Here is a 14862-nt window from a genome sequence, read left to right as displayed (position 1 = left end):
GAGAATCACACACACACACACACACACATACACACACACACACTTGCTCTATGGTACAGTAGAATGGAGGCCAGATCGGCTTTCTTTTCTTTAAGAGACCCGCTTCAAGATTAAGTACGCTGATTGTGCCCCTTTCAGCATCAGAATTACGGCCTGTAACCTTAGCCATCAGTGTCTGCCTCGAGTCTTAGACGCACAGAGTCTCACGGACATTCTCCGTTAATGTCATCTCCATGATTAGATTTCCCTCATCACAATATGTCCTTAAGAAAAAAAGACAAAAACGTTGATAAAATGTCCTTTCCAACCTTCCTGTCCCTTACTTTGTCCTGATCAGCTGTGCTGTTTCATTATATAACTGATGGTGAGTGATGTACCATAAGTGAATTAAAAGTAAGACACCAGGCAATGTGAGACTCTTTAAGAGTATTTTCCTCCATGCATGCATGCTTGTCTCCTAGTTAGTTTTTTTTTTTCTTCTCTCCTCCACCTCCCGGCACCGCCGCTGTTCTGTGGGCTGTGTGGAAGTGTAGGTTACTCTGTGGGAGTGATTCTGCTAAGACGCTCTGAGTTTTATTGAACTTGTCATTTTTGGCCCCGGAGACGAGAGGGCACCTGTGAGAGGACATAATCCCTCAACTGCCACCCGTCGCTGACAGCTGACGCGCTCCTCATCCCCCTCAAGCTGTCCACGCTGCGTCCAAACACTCCCCGTATATTTTAGCTGCTTTCCTTTAAGGAAGAGACCAGAAATAGCATTACACCTGTACAGCCAAGGCATAAGTAGGCCACACAAGGGCTACACAAACCCTCACTTATAGACATATAAGATAGAAGGTATCAGTGACAGTATAAGTTAGCCGATATAAGCTATCAGTGACGGTCAGTATCAAACCTTTAAAAAGTATCCATCCCTAAAAAAGCGTTTCTGTAGCCGTGCACCTGTTCCATTCACTGGCTAAATGCACATGGCTTTTCCAGCTTTATCATTAACCCTGCTGTAATGAGGAGTGTAGGTGCGCAGTAAAACAGTCCGCATGAATATGCATGGGCATATTGTGAATGGCTGCCTGGCCTCCTTTTTTTCACCCCGAGGATCGTGGGAAAATGATGGAGGTTCTGATAAAGGGGGCGGGTGGCGGAGGCGGTGGGGGTTCAGTGCACCGCGGCCGTCACAGGCTACGGGAGGCTTTCCACATGAGGAGCACGGAAACCTGTCGACCTTGATCCCACATGCAACCTTGTCCGGTCAGTGTTGTCCTGTTGGAGGTGGGCCAGTGTTTGATATGCCTGCGCCGCTGCAGCGGATTGGATTATCAAGTATGAGATCCACAGCAGGTTCCTCGTTTTAGTTTCACAGTGGTGGTTAGGTTGGACTACTTCCTTATTAAAAAGGGCACACGCTAATTTATATGCAGTTATGTGTGAATGCTAAACACTTTTCTGCTCTGTAGGCTACACACCTGAGATTAATGAAAAAAACTCCCATGTCTGGGTTAACTTTTAATGATCTTTATGAAAGGGAATGTCCATCTGACTGACGTGTTTTATTCAGTCACTGTGACTGGTGTGGACATTATTCAGTGTAGGGCCTTTGATGGGAAAATAGAGCTTTGGTTATTTCCATACAAAATAAAAACAGGAAACTAGCCTAAACCATCTTGCCAGCCCACTTCAATACAAAGCATTTTGAGCGCACTGCAGAACCTTACCTTCCCCATTAAGGAATCAATCCATAAAAAACCCAGATTAAATTGACTGACCCTCATATACTTAATTATTGCAGCTACTTGACCAAATAACATTTCTCAGGGCAGTGTGTGGGCCACCGACTATCAATACCCCTAATCGCTGTTAGTTATTGCTGTACCTTGTAATGGCTCCGAATGGCCATTCTCTAGTGGTCAGTGCTTTTGCCTGGACGAGGATGAGTGGTGGTGGGGGGGGGGGGGGGTATGGGATGCTAAACGGTTGCACAAACAATTTGATTATGCTGTTTAATTTCCGTCATATAGATCTCTCGCTCCCTCCTTTGCTGATGCATTCATTTCCTCACAAGCTACCGCGGCATAGTGCTGACCCACTGACCACAAGGCACTCGGAGTGGGTGGACGACCCTTCCATCTCTCCCTCTTTCTCTCTCTTTCCCTCTCTCTCTCTCTGTGCTCTTCTGATCGATACTGACTCTTCAGCGTTTATGAACCACGACTACTTGACATTTACTGCTCAGGGTGGTGCCGGGGGAAAACGGGTGGTGGGGGTAAAATCATACACAGTTTTTTCCAGCTTTGATCCATTTTCTCTTTGCTCAACCAAGCGTGGTGCTTGTCCAACAGGTTGCATTGTTCACAGAGAAGTGTAAGCACTTTACCCTAGCACTGTTTCATTGCTTATTTGCTAAATTTCTTTCTTTATTTGTTGATGCTGGTTATGAGTGTAATAGCATAATATTACTTAATAATAAAAACCATATGACCTATGACCTACATAATCATATGACACGTAATAAAAACAATAGTGTCTCTCATGTAGAGACTCTTAAAAGGAAGAGCTGTATGCAATACTGTGTTGTGTGACGATCACCCTGTTGTGTATGTAAAGCCAGGTCATCTGTGGTAGTTGTATAGCGTTTAACTATTAACCAACCTCTCCCAAATGGAGAATTGAGAAATGAGCTGTAATGCCCCGCACCGCCACACAGTTACACAGTTCCTCAAATTAACATTTCAATTCAAAACCAATAATAATGCTTTGTACTGGGCCTGAATGGGGCCCTCTGCATGGGGAAGGCGATACCTCCTGTTCCCCCTGTACATGAAAAAGCCCCTTCATCCTCCCCCTAAATGGGCCACACAGCCAGAGGTCAACCAATCAGCCTTGTAATGTTGGTTCCTGTATGGACTAACTTCTCTGCAGAGGACAATGGCTGAGGAATTACCCATACCAATTTCATCCTATGCATTGAAGGGACTGGCGTTTTTAGGGATTCAGAGGTTACTTTGTGTAACAATGCACTGGCATTTCTATAGCACTAATGACTGATTACTAATCTGTTTTATTGCTTAAATTCTGGTCTTTGGAAGCATTGATTGCATGCTTTTTGGTTAATTGAAAAGCCTGTCTGTCTTTAATTTTAAGCTTTCTAAATGGTAATGGTAATTAAGTTTTTTGTATATTTCTTTGATCAGCATTTTCCACTATTTGGGTCTTCCTTACTGGTGCATGTCCATTCAAGTCAATTAATCAAGTATTAGATGAATTGCAAGATAAAACAATGCATGCCATATAGTCTTTCAATCATAATCAATGCTGCATGTGTTTGTATGTACATTCGTGTGAATCTGTGTGTGTGTGTGCTTGTGTGTGGATGTGTGTGTATGTGCTGTGGAGAGAGATGGAGAGCACACTTCTCTAGCCGTGCTGCTGCTGGTGTGTGAGTCTCTGTTGATGTGTGCCCTGCTGATATGTTCAGTGACAGCCCATCGCAGGCACTCACAAGGGGCTCCAAATGAACACACTGGGTGCTCCAAATGAACACACTGGGGGCACTTTTTGGGGGCGGCTTGGCCTGGCTCTCGCAAAATGGAATTTGGAGCCAGACACTGACTCTCTGCCAAGATGTCAGTGTGGCCGAGAGGATAGCTTGTAGCCGAGGTGTGTGTGTGTGTGTGTGTATGTGTGTGTGTGTGTGTGTATGTGTGTGTGTGTGTGTGTGTGTGTGTGTGTGTGTGTGTGTGTGTATGTGTGTGTGTGTGTGTGTGTGTGTATGTGTGTATGTGTGTGTATGTGTGTGTGTGTGTGTGTGTGTGTGTGTGTGGGAGGAGAGGGGGTGGTGGGCAACAGAGGCCAGATTACCCCCAGAGAAGGTGAGGGGAAAAGACACGGGGCAATTTCAGCGAGACTTTATTTCTATTGTGGCAAGATGAGCGGAGAGGCTATCTGCCGACTGTCTCCGCAGGACTGAGAACAGGGGCCTCTGTGCTGAGAGATATCTGAGGTGGTCACAGTGTGGCGGGTTCACTTCATTCCCGTCTGACTGAATGAAAGTCATTGCAGTTAAACAGTCAGCAATTATACAATCTGCCCTCTTGGACATGTAAGCCGATTCAGATTCTGTCGATATATGTTGCACTGATTAAACGCATATGTTGCACTGATTAAACATTGTGTTGTTTGTTTTATGCAGTTTGAGCCGACACATATGACACAGCAATCATCACAATTGCAATTTCCATAAATCACTCATTTAATCACTCAAATCAGTCATTTATATTCCCTAATGCTAGGTGCCCATCAGTGAGAAAATAGTGCACGTTGTGTTAGTGGAATAATTAATGTAATGAAATATTCTGAGGGTTTCTAATTAATGGTCTGGGAAAAGGTCCTCTCTGTGTTGTCAGGTGGTTGCATGACAGTTGTATGCATGGGTGTTGACGTGGCCTGCGTCCGTAGGAGGGTGTCTGCGCTAATAAGGCTCCGCTGGGAAGCCCACCCGCTTAGGCTGTCAATGAGCTCGTCTTGATCTGAGGATTAAAGCCACCGTTCCAATTACAGCCAAGTGCCTAGAGGTTTGTCAGGCATCGACATGGACGCCTATCAATGGACCCCAGCATGTTTTCAGGCGTGTGGTGAGGGGGGTGGGGTGAATTACGAACGCGAGGCACATCGTTAAGAGGGGAGCGAGTGGTGAGTGTCCTGTGACGTTGTATCATGAAATCCAAAGCCCCGTCACAAATAGACAAATGTTTTAATCCCGAGGAAAGTTTTACAATTTCATTCACAGTGGCCCTTTCAGACAAAAGTTGTCTATTCATCAGTTTGCATCTAATTGTCTAATTGTGTGTATTGACATTATGACCTTTTGTGTGATTGTGTGCTTTGCCATTATGACATTTTGATTACATTATTTTATATCATAAGATTCAAATTTAATGAACATGAAAAAACACTGCTGCAAATGGAAATGATGATTTCATCCATTGAAAGGGCACTAAGTTCAACAAAGTTGTGGTAACCTGACATTTGAATCCCTCCCCCTCAGTTGGACCTTCAATCAGCCTGTACCTGTGTCAGGGCAGGGACTATGGCAGGTTAGAACACGTAGTCATATGACACCAGCCACATCGGACATATTGAATATTCACCATCTGGTGTCATTTACATCATTCACTGCTATGCTGAGTAAGACTTCAACACATGGTGCCCCTTCTATTATTCCATGAAATGAAAGCCTTCAGAGGAGAGAAAAAAAAGTGCATCTGGCCTCTTGTGTGACTTGATCCATCTCCGAAAACCTTGAGTTTCCTGGGAGCTGCATGCTTTATGTACATTCGACTCAATCGCAGCCATAGTGGCTAAACCTGAATGCTGTAACATTACCTATGGGTGATGTCAGAAGGGCCTAATTAAATATGAATGGGGGCCGCAGTACATTTCCTTGCCAGGGTGTTTGGTAAAGAGGAGAGCTGAGACAGGAAAGCTCATCAAATCACTTTTTCCCCCCTTCTCTCTGTCTGTGTCCATGTCATTCTAAACCGCAGGTGCACGGGGGCATTCCGGCTTGGGAATCTCGGTGGTCCGGGAGTGAATAGGGAAGCGGGAATCACCTGTTCAAAGCTAATGGATTTGAAATAACCCAGAGGCCTGCTCTTTAATGAGAGTTGGATTAATGAAAGCGGACCCCCCCCACCATTTCTCTCTCTCTTACCCCCACCATATCCTCTACCCCCCCTCCACCCTTTCCTTTTGCCTAGTATTGCATGACAACATTTTCAAATTACATTCGGCCGCAGATAATTCACTTATTCTGAGTAATTGGGTGGTGACCAAGGTTAATATGTTCGGTGTCATTAAATGAAAATGTTCTGTTGTAAGTGGAACTGTATGATACATGAGACATTCTCAATAGCCCAGCTTGGGCCTTTTCAGTTCTTTCTGCTGCTGGCCAAAGTCCCCTCTTTTTTATTTGAATGAATTCAAGCATGAATTCTGCGAGGGAAAGATCAGAACGGTTATATTCAATTCTGTTTGGTGCCTGGCTGAATGAAGTGACCTTTAAGATAAAGCGAATCTCTTGAGCAAGTCAGGTGAATAAAAGCCCACACAAAGAGGGCAGATGTGCTGAAAGGAACTTTTTAAATACGGGCAAGCTGGCTGAAGGAGGCACGGCCAGGCCGAGCAGTGAAAGGACAACTCACTGCTAGCCCAGAGCCCCCTCCACCACCACAAGGCAAAAAAGAAAGAACTAGCCTTCAGTTCAGTACTGCCGAATACGCATCCAGAGTTTAGGCTAATTTTCTCTCAGACTTAGCTTAAAAAACATGTTTTCAAATATGTGACCCAAGAAGTCTAGATGTTCACTGCAACCAAATGATAAAGGACCTTTCTGAGTAGCAGGTTAATTGGCCACCTCTACTCTATTCAGACAGGGAGACGGGTAAAGATGTAATTAGTTTCCCGAAAGCGAAGGTATTTTCATTTGGATGGGTTCGGCTTGAATTCCACCTCCCTGCTTATATGAGACAGGGCTTTGCTTGCGTGGCGCAAGGGGGAGAGGGCCCATAACGTGCCTCTCTCCCCGGTGATCCCAACACTGTAAAACTTAACTGAATGTGAAAACAAGCCCGAAAGAGGGACAATTAAACCTAAAAGAATGCAGTAAGGCACTGCTTACATGTATCTCGGTCGGAGAGCAGCTCTTGGGTGGAGTTCGCTCAGCCATCAGCGTGTTGTGATTGTTGCTCTTGTTTCTGTGGGATCTCAACAAACGCAATCCTCCAGCCCACCCACCCCCCACAAGCCCCGACCCACACCACCACCACCCCCCTCCTTCTGTCTGGGCCTTTCAGTCATACCACCGACCAAGACGGGCTGACCTATGGCCAGAAGAAACCCTTTAATAGAAGTTAATCATGTACCCCCGGAGTGACGCCACAAAAAAAAGTGGTGTTTGTGAACCTGCCCCCATGGCTCTGCCCCATAATTAGCTCCACAAGCCAGTGCCTCAGTTTCCTGTCAGCATTATATCTGTGTTCACACCGCGCCAGCTGCTAAGACATTTGTTCCCTGGAAACAACATGGCGGCTTGTTTTGATCTCTCGACTGTGAAAGTGAATTGGGACGCTCGCTGAGAAACTTGTCTGTGGAGGAGAGGTGTTTTTTTTCCCCTCCCACATTTCCTCCTTCTTCTCCTTCCTTGTGTTCGATTTCATCGCAGGCTATCTCGGTCTCAGTGACGGCAGGAAGCTGTATCTCTGTCAGATTCTGAGCGAGGACTTCCTGTTGCTTCTCTCCAGAAGCTCTTGGCTCTGGAGCACATGGGGTGCTTTATCGTGAGCCCACCTCTGCATGAGTTTTGTTTTTTAGTTGTTAGAATGATCCTGCTTGTGTCAAAACTTACATCACTTTCCTTCGGATTCTTGATGTAGAAAATAAGCGATTAAAAGTTAGAGATAAAATAAAGGCAGCACTATGTGTGTCTACACAACTAGTTTTGGCCTCATCATTAAATTCATAATTTGCATAAAATGAGATAACCAACCCTCTATGAAGTACCACCACATCAGGTTATATACGATGGCAGTAACCCTGTAAACCTAGAACACTGTTCACAGTCTGTAATTCATACACTCTACTAATTGCTGCAATTTTTGTATGTGGAAAACGTTTGAATAGGTGTAAATGCAGTTTTTTAATTAATTGGCAATGGCTTTTCGTTCTCATGGTAAGTTTTGACATGCTTGCTAAGTTCTAGTCATTGTCATTGATGTATGGCTTAGTATACTAGGAGATTTTTGTTTTGTCTGTTTTGGGCTCTATAACAATTACATTTGTTTGTCTGTTGAAGTTAATAAAGTTAATAAAAATATTACTTTTCTGTAGATTAATAATGTATAGCTAATTCAAATATATAGGTGACATCGAAGTCTGTCTTTTTACAAGTGTTTTCCGTGTTTTGTTTTACTCATTTTTCATATAACCCACTCTGGCATCCTAAATGATCATACATACATGACACACACGTCACTCACTGTAAGAGATAAAGCATCCAGAGCTGACTTGGAGCTCTGATTCTGGACATGAGATGTGAAGTGCTAGTCACATACACAACTACATGTGTGAAAGGATGACTATCTCCTGCACAGCCACCAACAGCTCAGTTGCACGTGAATGACCCACTGCAGTCCATTCAAGAGCTAGGTCCGAACACGAGGCCTTGCGCTGTATGCTTAGGTAAAGCATTTACTCTACTGTGTACTTACTCAGAGCAAGCAAATGCTTTCATATATGAAATATCGCACCAAGTTACAAGGTCTGGTTTTGGCTCTTGTCAGAGAGACATTTCATGAGTGGGAATGTTTTGGAGGCTGTTTGTGTTCATCATCAGACGTTAATCTGCGGGGTGAAGTTTTGTGGTTGCTTGCTGATTTATAAATTAGCCATGTCAATTCTGTATGTCTTTTTGATGTGCGTTTGTTGTTCTTTTTTGAGTACGTTTTCGAATCTTTGACAGTTATCTTAGCCAGGTACATGGCAAACCCACTCAGGTTACAGCTGCCGAGCCTTGCATGTTTGTAATGGACACCCCTTGTAATACACGAACAGCGTCTTTGTGAATGGGTTATGTGCTCACACACAAAAGACCTGCAGATTTAACTGTGCGGCTCGCTGGGCCGATTGCGCCTTGCCCAACGAGGCCAGCTTTGTTTTGGAGAGGCGAAACCACACACTGATGAACATCCTGCCCCATAAGTTAAATTACAATATTTCTGTTTTCTGCTTTGCCTGCGTTTCCTGTCTCTCACCCACATTCGTATTTGAAAGCACCACATTTGGTTTTGTTAAAATATTCTTATAATACAATCTGCTCATTTCCCAAGTGTCTTGTATAGAATGTATATGTTATAGAGTTTACTATTTATAATTTGAGACCATGGTTCCTGTCTGCGTGCCTCATTTTTAGTCTAACATGTAAACTGTTGTGTTTTCAAATTAAACATTGAGGCATTTATAGGTTATCTTTCATTAAAAATATCCAGTGAACATTCATGCAGCAGTCTCTTTGCTTATACAGCAAGGTTTAATTATATTGTGTGGAGAATGAGGTTTGAATATGTGTGTGGATTATAGTTTGGTTTGTTGTAAATTTGATTTCAATGTGAGTGTGGAGTGTAGGAAACCATAAAATACATTTTGTTTGTTAGTGCACACTTATTTTCAGATTTACAAAAAATAGATTAATGTCTTTTAAGGTTCAAATCTAGCAAGTATGATGCTTGGTTAATCATTTATATTGTGGGATAAATTTGTCACATCAATATAGAGGACTGGCTTAAACATTGACTTGCTTGTATCTGACTACAGTACATGCCTTTGTTTTTACACCAAGGCTGGCATGGATGGAGCAAAACCATATCCTGGACGCCCCCATATTGTTATTTACTGTTCCCATCCACTTCCTCCAACACCCCCCCCCCCCCACCCAACACCACCCTCAAGTCCATCCAGCCCCCCCACCCCCCACCGCCCAAACCCCCAGCTACTTTGACGCGTTATCTAAAAGCTAGTGAAAACAATATATGATGTAGCTCATCCATAAGTCATGTCCTTTATGCATGGTGGTGGTGGTGTGTGTGTGTGTGTGTGTGTGTTGGGGGGGAGGGGTAGCCCAGAGGGAAAAGAGAAGGGGGCTTTTATGAATGGCGGAAAGTGGCTGAATGATAACGGTCATTAATATGTCCATTGAGGGTCACCACATTCATGCCACATATCAAATCCCCTTTGAATGGGATCCGTTCCCTCCTGTCGGAGTCCATTAGATCCAGCGGCCAGCTGACAACAGGGGAAACCGGAGAGGAAAGCAGGGCCGTGCTGGCCATTAGCATTAGAAAATGAGCAATCAGCTGGAATGAACTGGGATGTGTTGTGCTGGTTGTGTGTGTGTGTGTGTGTGTGTGTGTGTGTGTGTGTGTGTGTGTGTGTGTGTGTGTGTGTGTGTGTGAGTGAGTGAGTGAGGGGGAGGTGTTGCTGGGAAGCGAAAGGGTCACAATTTACACATAAAACAAACATGCCATGAATGTGGTGTGTGTGTGTGTGTGTGTGTGTGTGTGTGTGTGTGTGTTTGTGTGTGTGAATACATTTTCAACAAAATTGAAAACAATATTATAAATCTAAATAATTTCTAATTTGATACAGTTGTGCAGCCAAATGAGCACTCTATGAGTGGAGAGGAGAGCCACTCATGATCTCTACTAGACTGCTCTTAAGTAGGAGAGCAGAGCAAATTTCATTGTACCTTTCTGTGACTTTGGAAAATAATTGAGTTAAAACACTCAATAAAACATTAATTAGTTTAGCCGTCTAGTGCAGATAAGACTGATAAAACCCTATGTAATTCATATTGATTAGAATATGCACATTGAATGTAACCTCTTAAGACAAGTTTCCTTTATTAAACTAGCACAAAGCTCAGGCCATTATTTGTACAAAGAGAGATCACTTTAGATTTTATCTTTCACATAAAAAGGTTTGATTGGATTTTTTCCTGAAGAAGCTCTGCTCTCTACTTTATTCTGCTTTGATTGTGTTACCACTTAATTAGTTTGTATATTGAGTTGAACTGGGGTTATTGATTTCATGAGCATTCATTTGCATTGCAAAAATACCCCTTAATCCAATATAATCTCATCCTTAGCCAAAGAGAGACTAATATCCAATTCAAGAGTATTTTTAGCGAAAATTTTAATTTTCTTATACCTAAGTAGAAATAAGTATAACTATTACATTACAATGTTATTGTAGTACATCGAGTATATCTATGATATGGCATGTATAGTGAATGATATATTTGTGCTATGATATAGTATATAATATTTATCGTGAATATGAATATTTTAAACTGCCATTGCAAAATAAATTGCCACTAACATTTAATGAATTAGCGGTAATCATGGTATTTTAATGTTGCATTTGCTTAGTTCTGTGTATTGTTTCATACAGTTTTGAACGCCATTGATCTAGCAATAAGAGCTGACTGTAAATGTACCTGTGTGGGAGCCCTCCCTCACGCACACACACACACACACACACACACACACACACACACACACACACACACACACACACACACACACACACACACACACACACACACACACAGACCGTGGTGTTGTGTCACACTCGAGTCAGTGGGCGAGTACTGGAGGCGTCACATCCACCCACCCCACCAGAGCGCACTTAACAATTCTGGGTAATTAAACCTCATCTGGCCTGTAATGGCCCACCTCTGGGACCAGGGGGGTCTCCCCCCCCCCCCCCCCACTCCCCTGCACAGGGACTGTACAAGCCCACACAGACACAGAAGACACAGATTAGTCAGACGTGATCCACAGCATGCACGGGGCTGAGGCCATGGAGCAGAGAGATCTTAAAGGGCAGATCTGAAAAAGAAAGAAAGAAAGAAAGAAAGAAAGAAAGAAAAGTGTGATGTTCCCACGGTTATGTTTTTGTATGATGTCATGTCAGGTCCTTGCATGAAAGCTCTGGAGCGTGTGTGTCATTGTTGGCATAGTGCGCTATCTCTCTGAGTCTCTGATGCAGGCTGGGAGATATAATAGATCACTGTATAGCTTGCCCACACCGGATGCCTTTGAAGGTGTATATGTGTGTGTGTGTGTGTGTGTGTGTGTGTGTGTGTGTGTGTGTGTGTGTGTGTGTGTGTGTGTGTGTGTGTATGTGGTCAATGTACATGTTTCCGATACATGGTTTAGTGTGTGTGAGGTTGTGAGTATGTGCAAGCAATGTATGAGTGTGTCCAACTGTGTGTGCCAATCTATCTTTCCTACTGTAAGTGTGGAAGTGTGTGTGTGTCTCTGTGTGTGTGTGTGTGTGTGTGTGTGTGTGTGTGTGTGTGTGTGTGTGTGTGTGTGTGTGTGTGTGTGTGTGTGCGTGTGTGTGTGTGTGTGTGTGTGTGTGTGCGTGTGTGTGTGAATGCGTGCGTATGTGTGTGTGGTGTAGTAAATCAGTATCTGTCTCAGACAGACATGGTGTGTGCCCAAAGTCATAACACACTCTCCAGACGGAGCAGACACGGCCCTTCAGACCTTTCTGCCAACCTGCGGAGTTCCCACAGCCGTGTGCACGGTGTGGTGTGTGGCACAGAGCGCAGAGAGAGAGTGGTGAGCATCGGTGAGTCACTCAGTCTGCCCCAGATCAAACAGACCCTGACCGACCACCACAGCAGGCTTGCTGCAACCAGGAGGCTGGATTACACACACACACACACACACAGAATTTATCAGCTCTCTGGTGTGGTCCCCTCCAATATCTTTACAGAAACTGCAGATGAGGTGATCGGTTGGCCTCGGCCCATGACTGCACTGCTGTTTTTTTTTTTTCAGACATTACGCACATGATATTGATGTTTAATGATATTAAGTGGAGTTTATCTTTTTTTTAAGCTAATACAGATGTATTGGTGGATTGGTGGTTGTATGTACATGTTTTGCATGTATATTCTTAGGTATCTAAGAAGTTGTGTTTAAATCTCACGGTTCTGTTCAGGTCACAATTGCCCATGTTTAAAAATTACTAAATTATTTAAGACATTTGAAACTCTTATGAACTTTTGCTGTTATTATCACCATTAATATTCATAGCACTTCAGAAAGTCATGGTGTTTCTCGGAAAATAACTGAGAATGTCAGCAAAGGTTAAAATTAATTAATCATAATTAAACTATATTTAAACTCTATCTATCAATGTATACCCCCGTCTAGTGTAAGGAAATTGGTCAGTAGCACCATGTCTTACAGCAGAGAGGAGACGGTGGTCGTATAGGATTTGCTATATGTCAACATGTTTTTTTTTCCTATAGGTGCCAGAGCTCAATGTGTGGTGTTGCATACCAGAGGGCTGAAAAGCGGAAGTGGCCAATGACTAATGTTGAGCCAGACCAGGCCCGGCTCTCTCGCCAGATGAGTGCGGGTGAGTCACAGTGAACATCACACAAGAGTGCTTATGGAGTAAACCATTTTAGTTCTTAATCAAGCCGTTAAGCGGTTTGGACATTGTTGATACTAATGATTTTTTTTTTTATGGAGAAAATTTCATATGTAAAAAATGTATACATGCATACTTTCTACACCACAATTTCTCACATTTAAGGTAGTATTTTTAGTAATGGATAATCATTTCTGAAGTCTACCATAAATGTGTGTTTAATATCAAAAAGTAAGCTAAATCTGAAAGATATTTTCTGCAGTAAGTCTGTTGATGAATGTGATTCATGTACACTCAAAAGTCCCAGTCACAGATCTGCTCTGTGCCAAAGAGCATCCCCCCCAATAGAAGATGAAGGGGAAATTGAACATGCACGTATGAAGATTTAGTCAGCTGTTTTGTGGTCAATTAGGCTGGGGTGGAACTATCGAGGAGGCCCATGTAAGTTTACAGTGTCGTCAAGTGGGCCCCAGTGGGACTGCGTCTGTGTGTGTGTCTCCCCACCATACAGCCTTTCTTCCCCAGCACTGTGCATGCAGACTGACTCCAGCTTTACTGGGCCAAGGCACCATAAACGCGGCTGAATGTCTCCCTACGAAAGACGTAGCCCTGGGCAGCCAGACGCAAATTGCCGGCAGTAAGGGATGACCTTACCAGGTGAGAACAGGATAGTCACTTGTAAAGCATGTAAATGGCGGGGTGGACAGGGAGTGTGTGTGTGTGTGTGTGTGTGTGTGTGTGTGTGTGTGTGTGTGGGGGCTGGGCCAGTCTCAGCCACTCTCCCACACACTGCTCTAGGGCTCAAGGAGCGGTGAGTGGCCCGAGAGTTGGACGCAGCGGTCGCTCAGCCACGGGCGCCACTTGTGGTGCACTTGTGTGACAGGGTGGGTCAGGCACCATTGATCACCAGGAGAAAAAGCAGGGAGGCTAGAATGGTGGGGTGGAGGTGGCAGGGGGTCACCAGGGGCAAGTGTGTGCGGCCGAGGAACAAATTGACCTGCTTGCCTCTTTTTTCCGACACAGAAATGCACAGTCATAGAGGCCCTTGCGCGGAACATTTAGTGCTGTGCGAAAGAGGAGAAGATGGAAGGCAAAGGATAGCAGTTGTCGGAAAAAGAGGGAGAAAAGCTGACACGGGAGAGGAGATAGAGAAAGGGGGAGGGGAGGAAAAAAAGAACGTGAAGAGAAAGAGATTATTCATCCATCAGACTGAAGCCCTGACGTGAGCCACAAGTCAGTAGTGTAGCGTGAACACGGCTCCATCATGGGCCCACTAGGAACTCTCCGGAATGTGGCACCAGAGTGTTCAGCAGTCTTCATAGGGTCGCAGAATGTGTCACAGCGATCTGTTTTCCCTGGACCAGACTCACACACACACTCACACACACTCGCCGCCACGGTTGCCTGCACGCACATGCACTGGGGAGGGGTGGGGGATTGAGAGGGAGAGACGTACTTAAGTCTTGAGGTACGAGTTGTCTCGAGGAACTGTCAAACTGCAATATAGTAAGCCCTTTCTGTCTTAAACAGCAGACGTGAACACACTCTGGCCAAATGTCATACAATGCTAACTCTTCATGTCAGCTCCCACAATGTTGAATTTTGAAATTGTTTCAAGTTGATTGACACTGGGGACTGTCAGCACAGTTGCACTCCTATAGAACTCATTTATAACATGACTGCACTGATATACACACATAAATATTTATAAGCGCTGATGTTTACATAGCACCCATGTACATATTGATATAATGTTGATGTGACATTTAAAGCTCCTTTTACAGGGCATTAATGGAGATTAATTGAAATTTCAGCATGATTTAAATCTGACATTTTATGAATACACTTAGTTACTTAGCAGTT

The sequence above is a fragment of the Alosa pseudoharengus genome, unplaced genomic scaffold (genome assembly GCF_046254945.1).
Source record: "Alosa pseudoharengus isolate Yale_2024_CS ecotype anadromous, Long Island Sound unplaced genomic scaffold, YU_APseudo_1.1 YU_APseudo_1.1_scf_16, whole genome shotgun sequence".
Taxonomy (NCBI): Eukaryota; Metazoa; Chordata; class Actinopteri; order Clupeiformes; family Clupeidae; genus Alosa; species Alosa pseudoharengus.
The sequence above is the reverse complement of the archived record's forward strand: the minus strand, read 5'-3'. Positions refer to the sequence as shown.